At 42.2% G+C, this 21506-nt stretch overlaps 1 protein-coding gene across 3 annotated transcripts in view; it reads left to right on the top strand.

Moving 5' to 3' along the window:
- The window catches only part of SLC23A2 (solute carrier family 23 member 2), a 133276-nt gene that overhangs the window by 25749 nt on the left and 86021 nt on the right, over positions 1-21506 (top strand). For all 3 annotated transcript variants that reach the window (XM_039224187.1, XM_039224195.1, XM_039224199.1), the window contains exon 3: positions 11504-11567. The gene's annotated coding sequence lies outside the window, so the exon portion shown is untranslated. The remainder of the gene's footprint in view (positions 1-11503; positions 11568-21506) is intronic.

Genomic DNA, 21506 nt, shown 5'->3' with positions numbered 1-21506 from the left:
CACATTTATGTTACATTTCCTCTCACCCTCTCCTATCCCAAGGCTTGATGGGGATTTGGGTTATTTTCATTTTTTTTGCTATTACAAACAGTACTGCAGTGAAATTTCTTGTATGTATTTTAGGGAGAATACCCACAAATAAATTTCTAGCAGTAGAACTGTTGGGTATAGTGCTTATGATTTTTTAGTTTTTTAATTTTGATAAATTGTCCTTGTTAGGGAAGCTGTAAGAATTTATCCTCCTACTAGTAAGCATTCTCACAAACAGGTTGTCTTGTCAAAACTAAATGTATTCAGTATGGTGGGTATAGAAGGTTATGTCAGTGGTACTTTTATTAACTTTTAACTTACATATTGTGAAATTCATTTAGGTATACATTTACAAGAGCTTTTATAAATGCTAAAAGGGGGATTGTTCCTTTTAAAAAAATTTTATTTTCATTTTCTAATAAAAGTCCATACTTTGCTATTAAAAAATGGGAAATTCCAAGAATTTAGGAAGACCATTGATCCTACCAACAAATGACACCGCTGTGAACATTTGTAGATTTCTTCCACTTTTTGTTTTTTAAGGGAAATTTTTTTTTTTTTTATGTTGTGTTTATTTCTGAGAGGGAGAGGGAGAGACAGACAGACAGCATGAGCAGGCAAGGGTCAGAGAGAGAGGGAGACACAGAATCCGAAACAGGCTCCAGGCTCTGAGCTGGCTGGCTGCACAGAGCCTGACGCGGGGCTCAAACCCACGAACCGTGAGATCATTACCTGAGCTGAAGCCAGACACTCAACTGACTGAGCCACCCAGGTGCCCCAAGTTGTTTGTTTTCTTAAGCCATCATCAAATTGTATGTAATACGTTCTTTTTCTTTTAAAAAAAAAATTTTTTTTTTAAATGTTTTATTTCTAGGAGAGAGAGAGAGAGACAGCGCGAGCAGGGGAGAGTCAGAGAGAGGGAGTCACAGACTGAAACAGGCTCCAGGCTCTGAGCTGGCAGTCAGCACAGAGCCCGACGCGGGGCTCGAACCCACGAACCGCGAGATCATGACCTAAACGAAAGTCGGATGCTCAACCGACTAAGCCACCCAGGCGCCCCTGTAATACGTTCTTTTTTAAAAATTTATATTTATTTAAATCCAAGTTAACATATCCTGTAATAACAGTTTCAGGAATAGAATTTAGTGATTCATCACTTATATTACAACAGCTCATCCCAACAAGTGCCTTACTTAATGCCCATTGCCCATTTAGCCCATACCCGTCATCTGACACTCTTCCAGCAACCTTCAGTTTGTCTGTATTTAAGAATCTTTTATGGTTAGCCTCCCTCTCTGTTCCTATTTTTCCTTCCCTTCCCCTGTTCATCTATTTTGTTTCTTAAATTTCACATATGAGTGAAATCATATATTTGTCTTTCTTTGACTGACTTATTTTGCTTAGGATAATATACTCTAGTTCCATCACGTTGTTGCAAGTTTTCATTCTTTTTCATCACCGAGTAGTGTTCTTTTGTGTGTGTGTATAGATGGGCATAGGGCTCTTCCCATAATTTGGCTATTGTTGATAGTGCTGCTACAAACATTGGGGTGCATGTGCTCATTCGAATCAGCATTTTTTTAATCCTTTGAATAAATACCTAGTAGTGTATTTGCTTGGTCCTAGGGTAGTTCTATTTTTAATTTTTTGAGGAGCCTCCATATTGTTTTCCAGAGTGGCTATACCAACTTGCATTCCCAACACTGTAAGAGCATTCCTCTTTCTCCACATCCTTGCCAACACTTGTTTCCTGAGTTGTTAATTTTAGCCATTCTTTTTGTTTTTTTTTTTAATTTTTAAATGTTTTATTTATTTCTGAGAGAGAGAGACAGCGTGAGCAGGGGAGGGTCAGAGAGAGAGGGAGACACAGAATCCAAAACAGGCTCCAGGCTCTGAGCTAGCTGTCAGCACAGAGCCTGACGCGGGGCTCGAACCCATGAACTGTGAGATCATGACCTGAGCTAAAGTCAGACGCCCAACCGACTGAGCCACCCAGGCTCATTTTAGCCATTCTGACAGGTATGAGGTGGTATCTCATTGTAGTTTTAATTTGTATTTCCCTGATGATCAGTGATGTTGAACATCTTTTTATGTGTCTCTTAGCCATATGGATGTCTTCTTTGGATAAGTGTTCATGTTTTTTGCCCATTTCTTCGCTGAATTATTTGTTTTTTGGGTGTTGAGTTTGATGAGTTCCTTTTATCCTATATGTCATTTGCAAATATCTTCTCCCATTCAGTAGGTTGTCTTTTAATTTTGTTGATTGTTTCCTTCACTGTGCAGAAGGCTTTTATCTTGATGAAGTCCCAATAGTTCATTTTTGCTTTTGTTTCCCTTGCCTCTGGAGACATGTGTAGTAAGAAGTTGCTGCGGCCAAGGTCAAAGAGGGTGTTGGCTGTTTTCTCCTCTAGGGTTTTGATGGTTTTCTTTCTGTCTTACACTTAGGTCTTTCATCCATTTTGAATTTTTTTTTGTTTGTTTTTAATGTTTATTTCTGAGAGAGAGAGAGAGAGAGAGAGAGATACAGCATGAGCAAGGGAGGGTCAGAGAGGGAGGTAGACACAGAATCTGAAGCCCTCTCCAGGCTCTGAGCTAGCTGTCAGCACAGAGCCCGACGTGGGGCTTGAACGCACGAACCATGAAATCATGACCTGAGCCGAAGTCAGACGCTTAACTGACTGAGCCACCCAGGTGCCCCATTTTGAATTTATTTTTGTGTATGGCTAAGAAAGTGGTCCAGTTTCATTCTCCTGCATTTTGCTGTCCAGTTTTCCCAGCACCATTTGCTGAAGAGACTGTCTTTTTTCCATTGGAAACTCTTTCCTGGTTTGTTGAAGATTGGTTGGCTGTGTATTTGTGGGTTCTCTATTTTGTTCCATCGGTCTATGTGTCTGTTTTTTTTTTAAATAATTTTTAAAAAATTTATATGGTTTTGAGAGACAGAGACAATGCAAGTGAGGAGGCAGCAGAGAGAGAGGAAGACAGAATCCCAAGCAGGTTCCGCACTGCCAGTGTGGAGCCTGATGCGGGGCTTGAACCCATGAAACTGTGAGATCATGACCTGAGCCAAAACCAAGGGTCAGACACTTAACTAACTGAGCCCCTCAGGCGTCCCTCTACATGTCTGTTGTTGTGCCAGTACCGTACTGTCTTGATGATTACAGCTTTGTAATATAGCTTGAAGTCCAGAATTGTGATGCCTCTAGTTTTGGTTTTCTTTTTCAACATTAATTTGCCTGTTTGGGGCCTTTATATGACACTTCCCTAAAAGTAGTATTTATTACCATGAAGGAGGTGAGATGAAAACCGTTCTGTCTGGGAATACCTGCAGAATACATGGTCTCCCGGCTCTCAGAGTTTCTGTCACCATCTCTAGATTTCAGTTGACACATCTTTCTCTGCTCTGTTTGTGCACAGAGCTTTTCTCTCAAATCTCTGGTCTTCGGTGGGCACTTATCAGATGTACCTGCCACTGCCAGCTCAAATTCACGTCCAGACCTTGTTCGTTACTTGCCTTGTCGAGCCCATTTCCTTACTTATTTAAAGGAGACACTCTTGTTCTTTTTCTAGAGGTGCTCTTTCACAGCCAATCTTTGATTTTTTTCTCTTTTAAATCACTGACTCTGTCCCTTTTGTCATCCCAGTTGCCAAGATCCTTATACTTGGATTAACACAGTAGCTTCTTCACCTTCCGTGTTGAGATTCTCCAGTGGTGGACTAGCTCTCCTCTTCTCACCTGCCCAGAAACTGATGTTTCATAAAGCCACGTTGCATTTACACTGGGCATTTGAGACTCCTTTGACCCTGAAAGGTGTTTTCCCATCGTGAGCTGTGGCTAAGCCGTTTTCATAGCCTAGAGGCTCGCTGTACTCCTACCTGCCTTGGTCTCCAAGGTGGCCTTCCACTCAGGACTTTCCCTCCTTAAAGGCTGACCCCAAATCCCATTTTCCCAAATTCATTTCTGACCGTTTCAGGTGCTGTTGAGCTCCTGTTTCTCCTTGTGCTCGTGCACAATTCGGGAAATATCTATCATGTCTCTATAATTGACTCGTTGTCCCAATCTGTCCACCGAGATGGCAGATGGCTTCACATATAATCCAGTTCCATCTCAGTGCTGAGACTTTTGGCAGTTCAGGAAACTAGCCAAATGGTTGGTTTATCCTTTTCTTTTTCAGTACAGATCCTAAATATTCAGCTTACTGCACTGAGAAAAAAGGTTTGCTAGTTAGTACCTTTCATCTTTGTTACCAAGAGCATACAGGTGATCGTTCACTGAGCATTCATAGCCAAGAATACCAGCTCTGCCCGGTGCTTGGAGCCTGCAGACCACATGCCCAGCTCTGATTCAGGCATGTTTTAGAAGTTGATCCATAGATGTGGAGGGACTCGGATAGAAACTGGATCAAAAACTTTCAGCCATGAGGAGAAATCTGTTTTATTGGTGGCTGATTTCTGAGAGTCTCTGTCTGGTGATTTTGGTTTACAGACTGTGTGCTATTGACGTCAATGTCCCACTTTCTTGAAACTAAACACGTTATATAAAATGCTGCATTGTTTATAGTTCGATCGGTAGCAACAAGAGAATTAAATATTTACAGGAAAAAGCGGGTACTCTCAAAAACCTATGTAAACACTGATGATCACAGAGCTTGCATAAGAAGGCAAGGAAGGAAGATGGTTTCTATGAAACCGTTACTACGAAGGGGTTCCAAGCACAGTAGAACAGTTCTGGCCTTTTCTGTGGGCTATGTTATAAAATCAATGTGTTAGTGTTGGATTAAGACCAGCTGTTGATAAATTGCCTGAGTCCTTTGCTGACTTTCTGTTTGGTATGGAAAAATTTCATCAATAAATTCGTCCCATTCCTTTTAATGATATTTTTTTTATACACGTATTTTAGTTTTGCCGTACAAAACCAGAACTTGGCAATTCAGTAGTTCTAGAGCCCCTCTGGATTTGAGCCCCCTGGAGAGACCCCGTTAGCTGTATGTGGGTTTCTTGTGCTGGTTCTGAGCTTCCAGCGGGGAGACCCCCAGGTCCTCTTATGACCTTTTAGCTCCTGCTCGATGTGAGCACGTGGATTTCTGCTTTTGCCTTTCTCACATCTGGCTCCCTCCCTCCTGGTGCTGTGAGTGTGAGAAATTAAGTTATGGCACCTGCTCCCCTCCATCAGAGGGCAGGCTACAGAGCTGGGAGTGTAGCATAGTAGTACAGTGCTTGTTCGGATGTTCGGGCTGAGATACATGGCTTTGCCTGTGTTGTATGTGTGTTTGTAAAGTGAAACTGTCAGGACACACTCTCTGGATGGAAGTCTGATCGGGATGACCATGGTCGTGTGTACTCTGCAGTATCTCTTTTCTCTTTTCCGGGTATCTGCTTTCTTTAGACCAGTGCTGTTCAGTCCAGTTATAATGAGAATCACCTATGTGATTTTCCTAGTAGCTATATTAAATAAAGTAAAAAGTAGGTAAAATTAATTTTGGTAATAGATTTTATTACCTAATGTATTAAAAAATTACCGGTTCACATAACATAAAATTATTGATGTGCTTTTTCCCCCCATAGTAAGACTTTGGAGTTCGACGTGTATTTTATACTTAACAGCACATCTCAGTTGGGCTGATCACAGTTCAAGTGCTCAGGAGTCCCATGGGGCTGGTGGCTCTTGGGTTGGGTGGCACAGCTCAAGACCCACATTGTTTTTATGTACCATTAAGTAGTGTTTTCAACTTGTAAGCTTTTGGATTTTTGGGTATTTCATAACACAAGCCACTTGTATTCATGGGCTATGTAATAATAGCATATACTCATCATCAAATGATGCTTTTTTCAACTTCCCTTTCTCATTTTTTTCCCTGTCAAATTGAGAGGTTTTCCATTGCTTGGAAAATGGTTCTGAACCAGTTCAATTAATTTGCTTGGTAGGCAGTATTTTCTAGATGTTGTTGCATTTCCTGGCTTGAGAAGGAAAAAAAACTTAATGTACTTAAAATATATATATGTGCATATAAATTTTTAAACTAGTTTTATCTTTTACCCAAGAATCACAAATGTTTTATAGCTTATAATTTTAGATATAAATATTAACTTATTAAAAATATAATCTAATATTATGTTTATATATACTTGAAAATATTTTAAATATACATTTTGCATTATATATAATATAAATGTAGAAATGTAGTTTTATATTATAATAGATTGAAGCTTAGGGTCCACTGAATAGTTCTCATTTTACTTTTTAAGTTTATTTATTTTGTGAGGGGGAGAGGGTGAGGTCACGAGCAGGTAGCGGCAGAGAGAAAATTTCTGCGCACACAGTGCGGAGCCCCATTGCAGGGCTCAAGCCCACCATGGGAGATCATGACCTCAGTGGAAATCAAGAGTTGGATGCTCCATGGACTGAGCTACACAGGCGTCCCTCTTCTTTTTTGTTTTTAAATTAACTTTTTAACTTTAATTCCAGTGTATTTGCCATACGGTGTTATGTTAGTTTCAGGTGTACAGTATAGTGTTTCAATAATTCTGTTCGTTACTTCGTGCCCCCCCCCCCCTTTTTTTAGGGTCCAGCAAATATTTCTCATTTCTTTTATTTTTCCTTTTTAAATTTTTAAAATGTTTATTTTTGAGAGAGAGAGAGAGAGAGAGACAGAGTGTGAGCTGGGGAAGGGGCAGAGAGAGGGAGACACAGAATCTGAAGCAGACTCCGACCTGTCCGCACAGAGCCCCACGCAGGGCTCAGACTCCCAAGCCGTGAGATCATGACCTGCGTGGAACCGACTGAGCCACCCAGGTGCCCCTTCTCATTTCTTTTAAAATGAAGAATTTTACCTAGGAACATGTGCATAAGTACAGTACAGCACTCACTGTCTGTCTTTAGATGAAAACAGTCTTTGGAAGAAGTTGAAGAGAATACAGGGCTGTGAGGAACTATAGGAAATTCAGGTGCCTCTCAAGTCCACGGGTTTGCAGAGCGTTTAGAGTGCCTCCCTTCTGACCACACCTTTTGTTTCTTTAGTTACTCAGCTTCTGTCAACAAGTCCTTGGAAATGAAGGGCTAAGCATCTCGTTTCGAGAATTTGAGTGCCTTATTTTCTCCTAATTTGTCTTGCCTGCATGTTTATTTTAGTATTGTCCTTAGGCAGTGACTTAAGGTGTAAAAATTAAAATAGGGGTTCCTGGCTGACTTAGTCGATACAGCATACGATTCTCGATGTTGGGGTTGTGAGTTTGAGCACCACATTGGGTGTAGAGATTACTTTAAAGAACAAAATTTTTAAAACGAAATACGCTGTAGAAAAATAAGAGCCAAAAGTCATAATCCTATCATCTGGAGGTAATCACAAAACACTGGTGTTTCTCTTGTTTTCCATGTGTCTGTGTGGAAGTGTTCAGTGTGTTTTGTAACCCGCCCTTCCCTCGTTTCAGTGACACACTCAACACATTATCTTTTGTTGTCTGTGAGTACTTCTGTTCCCAAGTTTTAAGTTCCCACAATATTCTAAGACTGTATCCATAATTTAACTAACCAGTTTAAACGTTAATGTTTTCTCCTCCAGTTCTGGATTATTCTGTGTACTCATTTAGGTGAACATTCTCATAATGAAAAATTGAGCCTATTTTAATTATTTTGTTAAATTCCTTAAGAGTAGAATTGTTGGGTCAGGGGCTGTGTGTATTTTTATAGCTTTTGATGTTGTTAAATGACCGCCTAGAAATGTTAAGCCAATTATTATTCCCACCAGCAGTTAAATCAAGTGCCTGCCTATTGAAGGGATGTTAAGCAATTATTCAGTAATGTTAAGATTTTTTTGAACGATTTATAAGCAGTAGATTTTGATTTTGTTTGCCCTTTTAGATTTTCACATGTTTTATAAGAAAGCTTATATATAATTATATTCCCATCAGCAATACAGTGAGAATCACATTAAATTAAAAAATAAAAAGAAATTTTGACGGTACTTGGAATTCTTACAGCCAAGCAGACTACTTTTTAAAAAATGTTTATTTGATTGATTTATTTATTTTTAGTTATATTTTGAGAAAGAGAAGTTGAGAGTGAGTGGGAGAGGGACAGAGAGGAAGAGAGAGAATCCCAAGCAGGCTCCACACTGTTAGCACAGAGCCTGATGGGGGGCTCAAACTCCCAAACCGTAAGATCATGACCTGAGCTTCAGGAGTCAGACACTTAAGTGACTAAACTGTCCAGATGCCCCCAAGCAGACTATTTTCTTTTTTTTTTTTTTTAAATTTTTTACATGTTTTATTTATTTCTAGGAGAGAGAGAGAGAGAGACCGTGTGAGCAGGGGAGGGTCAGAGAGAGAGGGAGTCACAGACTCTGAAATAAGCTCCAGGCTCTGAGCTGGCAGTCAGCACAGAGCCCGACGCGGGGCTCGAACCCACAAGCTGCGAGATCATGACCTAAGCGAAAGTTGGACGCTAAACCGACTAAGCCACCCAGGCGCCCCCCAAGCAGACTATTTTCAAGTGTGTATAGTTAAGGTGTTTTACCTTAACTACCTTACTACCTCCAGTTTACCAGAGAACCAGAAGCTTTCCTGACCTGGTGGCTTTCTGGGTAAATTTTAGGTATACCCTTCATTCTCTCAAGTTGCCAAAGCCTAGGAACCAAGTAGATTCAGAAAACTGTGGATTTCTCATTGCGTGAACTCAAGAAGAGCATACATTTGAACAATGAGGGATCCTTGGTATGAATTGGGGTTGTTGCTTTGGAGGGAACGGCAAAGCGAGGTGTGTGGTTTGATTTGGATTTTGAGGTGTCCGGGAAGGATTTTCTGAGGAATTGGTAATTTAACCAGAGATCTCAAATGTGAATAGGAATTCCGTGGATGATCCATCCTTCCAGATCCACCATCCTTCCAGGTGGTGACCTCCAGCCTTCATTTTACCTTTACGATGCCTGCCATTTTCAAGGCCGCCCCAGTCTGTGGCCCCACCCTCCCCTCTCCTTTTCACCTTCATCTACCAACATTATTAGGAATCTTGACCATTCCTAATGTTCCTTGAGAATGTTGGCTCCTGGCTTGCTCCTTTTCTTCCTACTGTGTCTTCTAACATCTTCTCTGAGTTGTTGGCTCATCCTGCCTCTGAAACTCCCCCTCCCTTCACAGGATTTTCTTTGGGAGTTTTATTTCCAGTTACTTCCACTTTCCTGGGCCTTGCCTCTCTCAGATGACACGTGTGGAACCTTGAGCTCGAGAGCCTCTTCTCTGCATACATCCTGTCCTTCCCAAGATCCCTTTCATTCTTGCCTACTAGTTCTTGATCCTCAGGCACTCCGGTGCTCTCTGGCTCCCTCCTCCCTTCCTCGCCCTTTTTACCTGCTCTTGACTCTACAGGGAGTCACGGGATGGTCCTTTTGCTGACATCTTGGTTTCCTCACTGAATTGTCTAGGTGACTTCGCAGCCTTCCTCAGTGGCACAGTCCTGCTGTTGTAAGTTCTGTGTGTTTTTCCTGTTTCTTCTTTTTTGTCCGGCACGCTCTGCTGGAGAGAAACCAGGTATTGGAGTGACTCTGTCTGTCACCCATGTACAAGTTCTGGGCTCAGCCAGACCCTTGACTTTTTGTTGTTGTTCCTTCTGTCATCTGCTCACTCCTCTTTTCTCCAGTTCCATCCTCCGCCTCTCCACCATGACTTCTGCTTCTTCGTTAAAAGGTCATAGATAAATACTCCCTCAGCTTCCTGCCCTACCTCCTTGAGTATTGAGAAATTGTAGCTATCTGAATACATCTCTGCCCACTTTATTCCAAAGGAAATGAGGCAATCCCACTGATGGTCTCTGTGGACTGTTGTAACAGATTCTACGTTTTCCTGCCATGGTCACAGGAGAACTGCTTCTTGTTCCCTGGTTTACGGAAATCCATTTGTGTTTTCACAGAAGGGAGGGTCTTAGAAGGGGCGCGACCCTTGGAGAGGGACAGGTGAAATGGCCTCTTGAGATGACAGCTCAAATGTAGCCAGTCAGGAGTCTGGAATCTCCATTGCCTCTTCAGTGGCCTTGCTGATCGTAAATGAAAATCCCCCGAAGAGGGAGGTGGGATTGGAGGTGATGAGGACGTCAAATTTATTTGTAACTGAAGAAAAATAGATAATAGATACACATGGAAAAAAATTTAGGAGGTACTGAGGACAGTCGAGGCAGTTAAGTCTCCCTCCTTGTCCGATTGCAGCTCCCTTCTCAGCAGGCACCTACTTGTACCAGTTTTTGTGTGTCTGTTTTGTGTATCCCATGTTAAGAGTTTGCTTTTTAATTGTGAAATTTAAAATGTAAAAAAAATGAAAGGATGAACACTCAAAAGCCAGATACTCAGATTTAATACATCTAAACATGCTGTTGTCTTTGCTTTAGGTCTTCCTTCCTTTTAAAGAAAAGAAAACATTTCAGATACTCTGTGTTCTTTACTAGTGTCCTTTCCTTCTCTCCCAGAGGCAACCCTGCATCCGTATTTTTACTTTTGAATCACAGGTTTCTATTCCCGTAAGCCCACATCACATACAGTATTGACCATATGATTTAAAACCTTAAGTGAGCGATCTCACGTGATATATGTTCTGTAGCTTGCTTGCTCATTCAGGAATGTTTTCAAGGCTTGCTGACCCGAGTAGCTAGATAGAGTTCATTCATTTTAACTGCTCTTTTAAAATTCTGTTTAAGTATCAGAACCTCTTAGACTTTTATATTCTGTTGATGTATTGGGTATGTACTGTTAAAACAGGGTCAAGATGCTGGATCAGTGCACACACATCTTCGACCTGCTAGATGCTACCAGATTGTTTTGCCAAGTGTTTGAACCAGTTTACATTTCTGGCAAGAGAGAGGGAAAATTCCTGTTTGTCCACAGTCTTGCCAACAGTTGGTATTATTAAACTGTTTTGTACTGGCCTCATCTCATGGGTGTGGGATGACCTCTCATTAACAAGGATATGCCACATTGGTTTACCCATTCACTGGCTGAAGCTGAATGACTCCAGGTTTTGGCTACCATAAATAAAGCCATCATAAACATTTATGTGCACGTTTTGGATTGAACAGAAGTTAAATTTCCTGGGTGTAGGTAGCCAGGAGTAATATCATTGGGTCATAGGGTAAATGTATCTTTTAACTTGATAAGTAATGGCCAAACTGTTTTTCCAAAGTGGTTGTGCCATTTTTATGTACTGACCAGGACCTAGGGGAGTTCCACTTGCTCTCTGTCCTGATCAGAAGTTGGTGTCTCGTTTGAGCAGTTTTCATCATTCTAATAAGTATGTCCTATATTTTTTTAACTCAAAGAATTAAATTTTAAAAACTGGATATTTTAAAATGACTTAGAGTATTTGATTTTTGCCCTTCTTATTCAGTACCCCCCCCCCCCCAATTGAAAACCAGAGCATTGTGTTAGGGGAACCAATATGGAGTCTTTATTTTAATGACCTCATCCACCTACTTATGATTTTTCCCCCCTTCCAGGCCTTGAATAAAATTCGAGAATGCTTGTTCCATTACGAAAAACAGAAGTGCAGAAACCACAGAGGTAGGTCGACACCCTTATTTTACAGAGCAGAACACGCGAGGCCCACTAGTTGATGACTCTCCTGCACGTACACCATTGTGCGTGGTCCGCAGTGTGGGCTTCTGGACTCCAGTGAAGGGCTGTCTCCCTCCAAGCCTCGTGTGCTACTGCGTGGTGCTGACCAGGCGATGTTTTGACGTGAATTTTGGGTGTGGAGGATGCAGCCCTTATAATGGATTTACCCTGAGAGCTGGAGAAGCTTGATTTTACTTTCAGTGCTGGAATTCTGGCATGTGCTGTTGGCACACATTCTGAGTCGTACTTTGAGACCATGAACAAGTAGCCAGACTTTAAATGTCAGAGAAGCTAATTCAGTGGTCTTTGATAGTCAAGGTGAAAAATTTACTCCTCTCACCCAGATGTTTACCCTTGATCACAAAGCTACCATATGAAGGAAAATAACATTTATCCAGGTTTGAAATGTGTACTGATCCATTTCCTTTTGAAAACTTAGTAACTGGGGTTATTCCAACATGTGTTGTTTTGCCACATTGTGTCTGTCTCTACATTTATTTTAAGAGTATAGTTTTGGCAATTCTGATATAACCACATATGAAATAGGAGCTTTTTTTAAAATGTCACGTGATCTCTTTTTTTCTTATTGTTTTTCTTATTTTCTTATTGCTAGCATACTGATTTATTTACATGGCTCAAGATGGTTCTTGCAGCTGGTGGGAAGGAGAGGGCGTACCTCCACGCACATCCCGTTGGCCAGAATGTAGTCATTTGGTCACATCTCACTGCAACAGAAGCTGGGAGATGTTGCCTGAATTTTGTTGGTTTTATGCCCAGCTTAAAATCAAGGGTTTTTGTGATAATAAATTGAATGAGAGAGGACTCTTGTTGGAGACACCTGGTGGTCTCTGACACTTCTGATGAAATACAGACATTGCGGTATAAAACGATGTATAGTTCGGAGTAAGTTGTATATGAAATGTTATTTTAATTGTTTAACTTTTTGTGTGTTTGAAATTTTCCAAAACTTTATTGAAACAGTTTGGTATTTTCCCTTTTACTTTACCAAGTGCCAATTACATGTTGTAACACTAGAGGGTGCTGTAAGTCAGTGCCTTTGCTCTTCGGGTTTCCAGAATTATTTCTCCACCCCAAGTTGGCTCTTTACAGAATCAGAGTAGTTTCAGTCCAGCTGATAATCCTAAACTTTTCTGTTGTTTTACTCCATTTTTCAGCATTGAAATGTCAATATGTAACATTTCTTTGGAAAGGCAGAAATAATCACCAGATATAAGGATATTTTTTCAAAACAGTTTAGATTTTGTCCTTAGAAGGAAAACCTAAAGCAGAGATGACATTAAGCAAATATTTTCAAATGCATAATGATTTCTGAAGAGTCAAACGTTTTTTTCCAGTATTTGTCTTAAGGTTAGCCTTTTAGTTGCTTTGCATATTTTTGGGGGTCTAAATTTACTACACGTAGAGGTACTAAGATTTAAATTACTTCTAATTTGTCGCTTAATAGAATGGGAAGGACATAAAACTTAGAAAATCAGGTAAATGCAAAGAAGAAATTCTCAACGATAACCCACAACCCTCGGACCAATTCAGAAGAAATACTCAGAATCCTGCTTTACAGAAATGACTACTGCACAGTGATTGGTGTATTGCCGTCGCCTTTCCTAGTATACTTGTACATGCATGTATGCAGTACTTTACAAAGTGAGCAAATCATGAGTCAATGCTAGTGTTTGGGATGTTTTTTCTGTGTTCGTTTTTTAAACCAATTTTATCATTTTTATTTATTTGGGGTGGGGGGGGGGAGAGTGTGTGTGAAAAAACAGAGAAGGGGCCAGGGAGAGAGACAGTCTTAGGTAGACTACTTGCTGTCAGTGCAGAGCCTGACATGGGGCTCAATCTCACAAACCTTGAGATGATATGACCTGAGCCGACGTCCAGAGTCAGACACTTAGCTTTCTCAGGACCCCCTTCTGTGTTCATTTTGTAACCACCTGTCTTTCTGGAGTATCTTATTCTAGGTTTAAACTCATTTTCTGAGTTAGACTCATTACCTATAAATAATTATTTTGTCTTTCCACTTCTAGCATTAAAACTTTTTTTTTTTTAGTTTATTATTATGAGAGTGCACGAGAACACCTGAGTCGGGAAAGGGCAGAGTGGGAGAGAGAGAATCCCAAGCAGGCTCCGTGCTGTCAGCAAGAGCCCACCTGGGGGAAGGGGGAGTTCGATCTCACCAACTGTGAGATTGTGACCTGAGCCAAACTCAGGAGTAGGATGCTTAACCTACTGAGCCACCCAGGTGCCCCTCCAGTATTAGAACTTTTAAAACCTTTTCGTATGGTAGTAATTAGGACAGCCTTCTATAATGGAGGCTGTCACACTCCATCTGTTTCTGGCTTTCGTGGGCACCACTTGGGGATTTCAGAGTGAGTATCACTGGCTGTTGGCATGAGATAGGGATTCTTTTGGAGGACTTGTTTTCTTCTGTGTTGAATGTGCTAAGAGTTTTGTTTGAAAATTGATGCTGAGTTTTAGCCAAAGCCTTTTTGTTTTTTGTTCTCATATATAGCCTTTCTTCTTTTTACCTGTTGATGTGAGTTGTAATACTAGCTTTTTTTCCTTTTCATTGTTAAGTTGGAGATCAAGATGGTACGAGATTTCTAAAATGGTTGACCCGTCTTTTTCTCCTTTTCCAGTGCTCTGGAGCTGAGTAGCATAGGAAGTGACTTTTCCTTAGTGCTTGGAGACATTAGCCTGGGAAGCTACGTGCGCCTGTGTTATTTCTGAGTGGAAGGTTTCTATCTGCTCTGGCCTTGGGGGCATGTTTAAGAACCTTCTTGGATGTATTTATCAAATTTCTCTCTTTTTTTTTTTTTTCTTATTTTCTAGCTAATTTTTCTTTTCTTGTGCCTTGTGTACGATACTTTATTTCTTATTCTTACTTTTTGTAAGGGTGTTCTTACAGTTTCAGCCTCACCTTTGACCCAACAGTTATTTTGGAGAAAGGTTGAAAATTTTGAAGTTGTTAGACTTTGTTGGTTAATTCTTTTGATCTCTTTGGGCACTATGCTCAGGCAGCGAGAAATAATAAATGCTCCTTTTTGTGGGGGTTGAACTTTTCATTCGCATTGATGGTCAGTTTTCACAAATTCTCTTTAGACAAGAAAAATAAAGTTCTGTTTTCTGTGCAGTGCACGGTTTGATACTTACCATATTAGCTTTATATGATCATTATATTTGTCAGGTTTCCTAATTAAAAAAAAGGAGACTCACGTGGAGGTGCCTGGGTCCCTGTCCCTCCAGCGTCTTGCACCCACCTTCTTGGAGTGTATTTATAAGCCTTCGTTATGTCTGTGAAATAATGTTTGGAAATAAAAGCTGACATGATACTCCAGTTGTGAATTTTTTACTTGACCAATGTGAAGTGACCCTCTTTGTCCCCATTTATTACTTCCTAGCATGATTTCATTGTGTCTTTATTTAAAAAATTACAAGGCGGCGTCATTGTTGCTTTACTTGTGTTTCACTTTAATATGTAGGGTGCGAGTGTTTATTTTCTGGCGCATCTGAGAATACGTTGAATTTAACTCATTTTACAGGTTTGGTTTGTGTTTTAGTTTTAAAGTTTGTGTTTGGTTTTAGTGTTTCAAATTTTAAAAGTGGTTTCCTTTAAGTAAAACACACACAAAAACAAACCCCAGAAAACCCACCCGTCTCTCCAGCAGTTATCACTATGATCTAACGGTGTTTTAAAACTCTTGCCTGGAAGTTTGGAAAATGGGGTTTAGCATTATTTTACTGCCTGTCTTCAGTCTTATTAATGTAATCTTGCTTGATCTGCTTTATTGTTATTACATTTTTCATATCACCTAGCATATGCTTAGAGAATAATTTGACATTGCATTCAGTCTTATGATCAGGTTTATCTTCATTATTTAGTTTTGTCCTGACCTTGATGCTTGGGGTTGGCATACATGATTGACAGACAGCCCGGTGTATTAGTGGCCTCTCTGGATTTTGCGTCTTATGTGGTTGGAATAATAACCCTCAACCTCTCAAACCGCACCCCCCCCCCCGCCCCTTTTACTTTCTGAGCCTGTGCATATCTGTGGCTGCTTTTATTGTGATGGGGGGTGCTTTCCTACATTAAGTGCAGCTTGTGTCCCCCAAATAAAATTCTTTGGGGAAACCTTTTCCTCAGTTCTCTGTCTTCATTTTCTATTGCCTTCTGGCATTTTCATGCTGCCTTGGAAAATCCTGGGGCTTGTCTTAATTATTGCTATTTAAGTAAACCAAACATTTTTTCCTTCTCTCTAGATGTCTCTACACCCCTTTCTTCCTGTATCTAAATTATTTTGCCAGAGTGTGCCCAAGTTTAGGTTTGTCTCTGATTTTGCATGAATTTGCCTTTGTGATCTCTGTACTCAGCTTTTTTCTAACTCTCAGAGTAGTTGGTTTTTATTCTATATCTTTTTTATATCTCCTATCCCATTTGTCCTTTTATAAAAAAGTTTTATCGAGATGGAATTCACATATGGCAGAGTTGTCCCATTTAGCACATACAGTTCAGCAGCCTCCAGTGAATCAGACTTGCGTAACCATCACCATCAAGTTTGGAACATTTCCTTCATCCCATAAAGAAATCTCAAACTCATTAACCGTCCCTCCCCATTCCTGTCCCCCATCTCCACCCCAGCCTTAGGCAACCACTAATCCACCCTGTCTCTTGAGATTTGCCCAGTCTGGACATTTCACGTAACTGGGAGCCCTACATCATGACTGGTGTCTTTGTTCTCTGTAAGTCTAGTCAGGGAGCACAGATAGTTCATGTCTTGGTTTTGTTCTTTGCTTTTGCCCCTCCATGGTTCGCATCTGTGAACTGTGGACTGCCTTTCTGGACTTTTTCTGGTCTGTCCGTGTTTCTCAAACTTGTCCTCCACCCGTTAATTTTCTCCTGTTTCCAGTTTTCACTTGTGTTTGTTGCTTCAACACCCCCAGCTTGTCCTCTCTTGGTCTGAGTCCATTTTCTTCCTGTAATTGTCGGATCCTGTTTCCCTTTTTCAAAAAATATCAGCTGTTATGTTTTTTAAATTCTTTACTCTTTTGTTCCAAATTGAAAATTTTCTTTTGGTTTCTGCACTTCAGCCTTTTTGGGATGAGAGTCTTCATAGAACATCCTGGGGACAGTTCTTGTGTTTGGGTTATTTTGGGTTGGGTTATTTTCCCAACAGACTGCATACAGGGTTTTCTCTCCCAGCTCACTTTGGAGCAAGGAGCCTTCTGGTCTACCTGACCATGTTGCCCTGATGCTTTGGGTATGTCATGTGTGACCTGTGCTCTGGGGACCTGTGGTGGTGAGTCCTATGCTCCTGGATGGTTCAAGCTCTTGGCTCCCAGTCTCCTCCTCAGCTTCTGCTGTGGCTTCTTCTCTAGTCAAGTAGCATCTGGCTGCTGCTTTTCTGAGCTTTATGGTCCCTGTGTGGTGTTGGGAGATGGAGGCGGTACTTGCCCTCTCATGGCACATTCCCAGGGTGACACAGGGGCCCACTGCCCAGGCTTTTGGCAGGTCATGGCCTGGAGGCAGGACCAGAAAGGACAAGAAGTCAGAAGTCTGACCATAGGTGTGGCTTCTTCCATCTTACGGGTACTAGATTGCCACCATGTGTTTGCCCGTGTGGTTCTTTAGGCACTTACACTCTTCCACTCTTCCGCGGGGCCTCTCAGCTGGGACCTGCAAGCCAGCTAATGCGCACAGCTGGGCTCCAGCGCTTTGCTCTCCATAGTGCAGTTACTTCTTGCTTTTCCTATCATTGTAGTGAAGAGATCATGCCTTCAAATGTATTTTTAATCTTTGAAAGTCTTTGAGCTCTGAAAACAATTGTTTTTGGGCTCCCAAGGGGGGAAATGAAAAATTGCCAGGAAGCAAAATTAATCCCCCCCTTCCACTGAGCTGAAAGCAGTGTGGGTGGACTTGTTCATCTGAACTGAGCGTTCAGAAAGATCGGTTTTAATTACCCTTGTTTGTGTGGGTTTGAGAAACGTAATCCCAGCAACTGCTTGGTTTTCACAATAGAATATCCAGGTGCCACGTAGAAACCAGCTACAGAGGAGGGTCAGCAGGCTGAATTAAAAGCATGCAGTAACCGTTTGTAACCAGGTGGTGGCTGTTGTGCAATACAGATAGCTAGCATTTCGGACTGGGTGGTATGGTTATACAATTTTGGCGAGCCCGTGCGGGTTATAAAAGCTGAAATTCCTTCAGTACCTGAAGCGTCTCATGCTGAGAATTAGAACAGCCCCAGCACAGATGCCAGCGTAGAGTTGGTGGGTGGGACACTGACTAACGAATATTTTTGTGGACGGGGTAAGATTTCCCTCTGCAGGTAAGACCCTTTTTTGGTACATTAGCTCTGCTTTGGGGGAATTAGCATCTGTGCGTCTGTATGTCTCTGTGTCTGCGTGTGCATCATGGGGCTGCAGGGTCCGTTTCAGCATGCATACAACTGTAACCGTGTGCTCCTGTCCATGGCTCTGTGTCTGGTTTTCTGCAGATACAGAACTATGTCTGCATGTGTGTCTGGAGTAGGTGGGTGAGGAGCCTGTGTCTTGAGTTTGCCCAGTTGCTGTGTTACTAGAAAGTCTGCAGCCTGAGTTTCTCCGTGCCGGCTGACCATATTTAAATAACTAAACGTTAGCATTTATACAACTCTTAGAAGGCAGTGCCCTTCATTAAACATGTGAGAAAGAGTGACCTTAGAACCCGATCTGCAGCAGCTGAAATGTCAGATACGGTGTATTTTAGGTGCTCATTTTCGTTATTGTCCGGGTGAGGTCCAGCCCCTGGCCACCCAAGGCTTTGTGTGCCTTTCCTGTGGTCTTTCATACAGAATTTGTTGGGGTTCACGGAAAAGTAAGTACACAAACAAAAAGGAGTACAGACTAAACTTAATGTAGAGCTGGAGTCTTTTGTAGATAAATATATCAACTTTTAAATCCTTTAAGATTGGGGGATTATTAAAATGTTAGGTTCAGACACTTAAAAAAAAAAAAAGCTGTGTATCTGTGGCACAGGATTCTAAGTGCTTGCAGTCTCTGTATTGAATGGATATTTTTTTTTTTTTATGAATTAGGAACATGTTCCTTTGCAGAAAAACAAACTATGTGACATACTCCCAGGCATGAGATGTTTATCGCCGGTCAGGGAAAAGGCTCTCATTTATTGAAGGTCAGGGAAAACCCATTATTTTGATTACTGTGTACTTGGGGTTAACCCGGAGAATTAGAGCGTCCCAGCCCCAGGTAATTGCAGTGCAATTTAGGCAAACCCACATTCAGTCATCAGGTAATCCATCAGCGTAGGTGAAATTTCAGAGCGCCCTTTTCCTTATCTCGGGAAAGTGTGTGAGGAGGAAGAGACAGAAGTCTTGGTAAAGCGGGGGTTGGGTGAGGAGAAAAAAGATATCGCAGAAGAGATTTGCAGATGGAGTGGACAGTAGGAAGGAAGCAGGTGGTAGAGAGGACTAAGTAAAGGTGCCAAAGTCCAGCAAAGCCAAGCAGGTATAATGGGCAAAATAAGGAGGGAAGGACAAGCTTGACCTCTGTCTGCAGGTGAGGGAAGGAAATTTGGCTTTGGCACTGGGGGCTGGAGGAACTGATAAGAACATTCCAGAGAGGAATGCTATAGTCTGAAGAGTAGTTCAGAGGGAGGGCTGATAAGTACATTGAGCTTGAGGCGATGGGGTGAAGGATTATGTGAAATGCTTCTGTTAGCCCATGTGCTTTTCCCAGCCCGGGCGGCCGTGGCCAAGTAGTTGGAGGTGACTGAGTGTCCTCCGGAGGCTTCCCCTGCAGGAGGAGGGGGAGGAGAGTCCTCAGTTGTGCTGGAAAGGGAGGGTGGAGCCGGGGGCTGGAGCAGCGCCCAGACGCCCACAGGGTTAGCAGGGCACAGCCATCCCTACAAGTTGCCTTAGCCCTCAAGTTTGTCTTGTACTGGGAGAGGGGCTCGGAAGCTAGCAGATGACAGAGGTCCTTTGGAGGTGTGTTGGAAGAGGAAGCTTTTTCCACTTGTGGATAGTAACTGGGAGGCTTTTCTCAGTGTCTTCCAAAATGACCTTCAGAGGTCACTCTCTGGGCCTGTGGCGGGTGCTCATCTTCGGGGCCTTGTTCTGTTGGTCTCCAAGGAAACTGGGAGCAGCTCTCTTGCTCTCACAAGTGCTGTGCCTGCCACTTGCCCTTGGCTTTTGTCCAAGGGAAAATCAACCTCTTTGCCTCTGTTTTCTGAGCTGTGAAATGGTGAGAACAATAGCCCTCCCCAGTATTTCTTAAGGGTTAAGTGAGATCCTGTTTGTATCTTGGATATAATAGGCAGTTAATTCTGAACATGTTTTTATCTTGCTGTTAAAATTTCATACAAAATTAGCTTCCCAGTGGCTCCTAAAATGACCAATTAATAATTTAAAAAAGTCTTTAAGTAATGCCCCCCACTTGTACAAAAAGCGATGTTAAATCATATAGTAGAAATAAATGCAGTAAAACTTGATTCTGCTTGAGTTTTTTCAAATAAACATTTGTATTTTAATTCTGGTTTATAAGCTATACCTTTTGCTCTATTACCTCTCCGTCTCCCCTGACTTGTCCTGGGCACATGATTTCCCTGAGTGAATCTGGAGGGCAGGGATTAGTTTTGTTTCAGATGTATGACTTATTGGCCATTGGGAAAATGTTCAAGTTTTCCTTAAATATTTGAGTGGCTTAAATATGTGGTGGACACTCTATCCCTGTGGCTATCCCTGCCCAGTCAGCAAGCTGGACCAAGAAGCCTTGTGCCATGAACCATGGAAGAGGGACAGCAAACCCAGGGATGCTTCTTGGAGGAGGAGGCTCCTTGAGCTCCGACCTGGGAACTGCAGGTCATTGTGGTCCATGTGGCTGGTACCTGGGGCAGGAGAGGCATGGTTAGGATAATGAGGCTTAAGGTCTTGTCATAATTGTATTTGAATAAAGCTTAGGGAAGAAATTTCTGCTGGATGAGATCAACCACAGAAGGTGTCTGGTAGTTACATCATTAGGTCAGAAGAACAAGGATCGCTGAGTATTTTAAAGCCCCTAAACCAGCAAAACGTTAGCTGCTTTGACCTTTTACTGTACGCCTGACTCCCTCTTCCCCTAACCGAGCAGTCGATGAGTCAGCGTCTTGCCCTCTAGGTCCCATGACTGTGGCTTTTCGTGGCTCAGCATGTGTGCAAACTGACATCAGCTTAAATCCAGGTCCCTCTCGGCCTGGATTTAAGAGCTCTCAGGATTTAGAGTTCAGGCTGGGTCTAGAGCTTCTTCTGCTCTGGGACCTCTCGGGCGCCGTCTCCGCAAGAGACTTCCAGAAGGGGTCTTCTGCAGGCCCAGGGTATTCTCTGACCTGTTCCATTTTGTCAGTTGGGGGTTTGCACTTTATGCTCCATAAAATATTTGTTTTCAAATAGGAACGATCCTCCCTTACCCTGTGACAGTCCAAGGAGATTTGCCATGGCTTTCCAGTGGCCCCGTGGCCCACTCTTGAGGCCCCCGACTCCATTTTGAGGGGATTTCCCGGTGGTCCGTCAGTGTTTGCCCAGAGGCCTATTCTTTTGCCTTCAGAGCAGTGTTGTCAACCTGGGAGGGCCTCCTGGGCCCCAGGGGTGTGACCTTGCAAGGACTCTTCCTCCGGAGTGCTCAGCAGGTTTCCAACATGGAACCTGGCAGGCCGACTCTGGGCGCCCCTTCGGAAATGCAGGTTTTTATCTGGCTTCTTTTAAACGTCTCTTCCTCTGAGGAAAGTCGACAAACCAAGATGGTGACAGAAAGCTGTCACCACCTCGTTAGGGGGCAGTGGAGATTTTCTTGATGGCAGCCATTGAGGTTGTTTGGTTGTAGGGCCCTGAGAGATGCTAA

This window comes from Hyaena hyaena, unplaced genomic scaffold (assembly GCF_003009895.1).
Source record: "Hyaena hyaena isolate Hyena2069 unplaced genomic scaffold, ASM300989v1 scaffold_16, whole genome shotgun sequence".
Lineage (NCBI taxonomy): Eukaryota > Metazoa > Chordata > Mammalia > Carnivora > Hyaenidae > Hyaena > Hyaena hyaena.
Note: the sequence above shows the minus strand (reverse complement) of the source record. Positions and strands in the feature narration are given on the sequence as shown.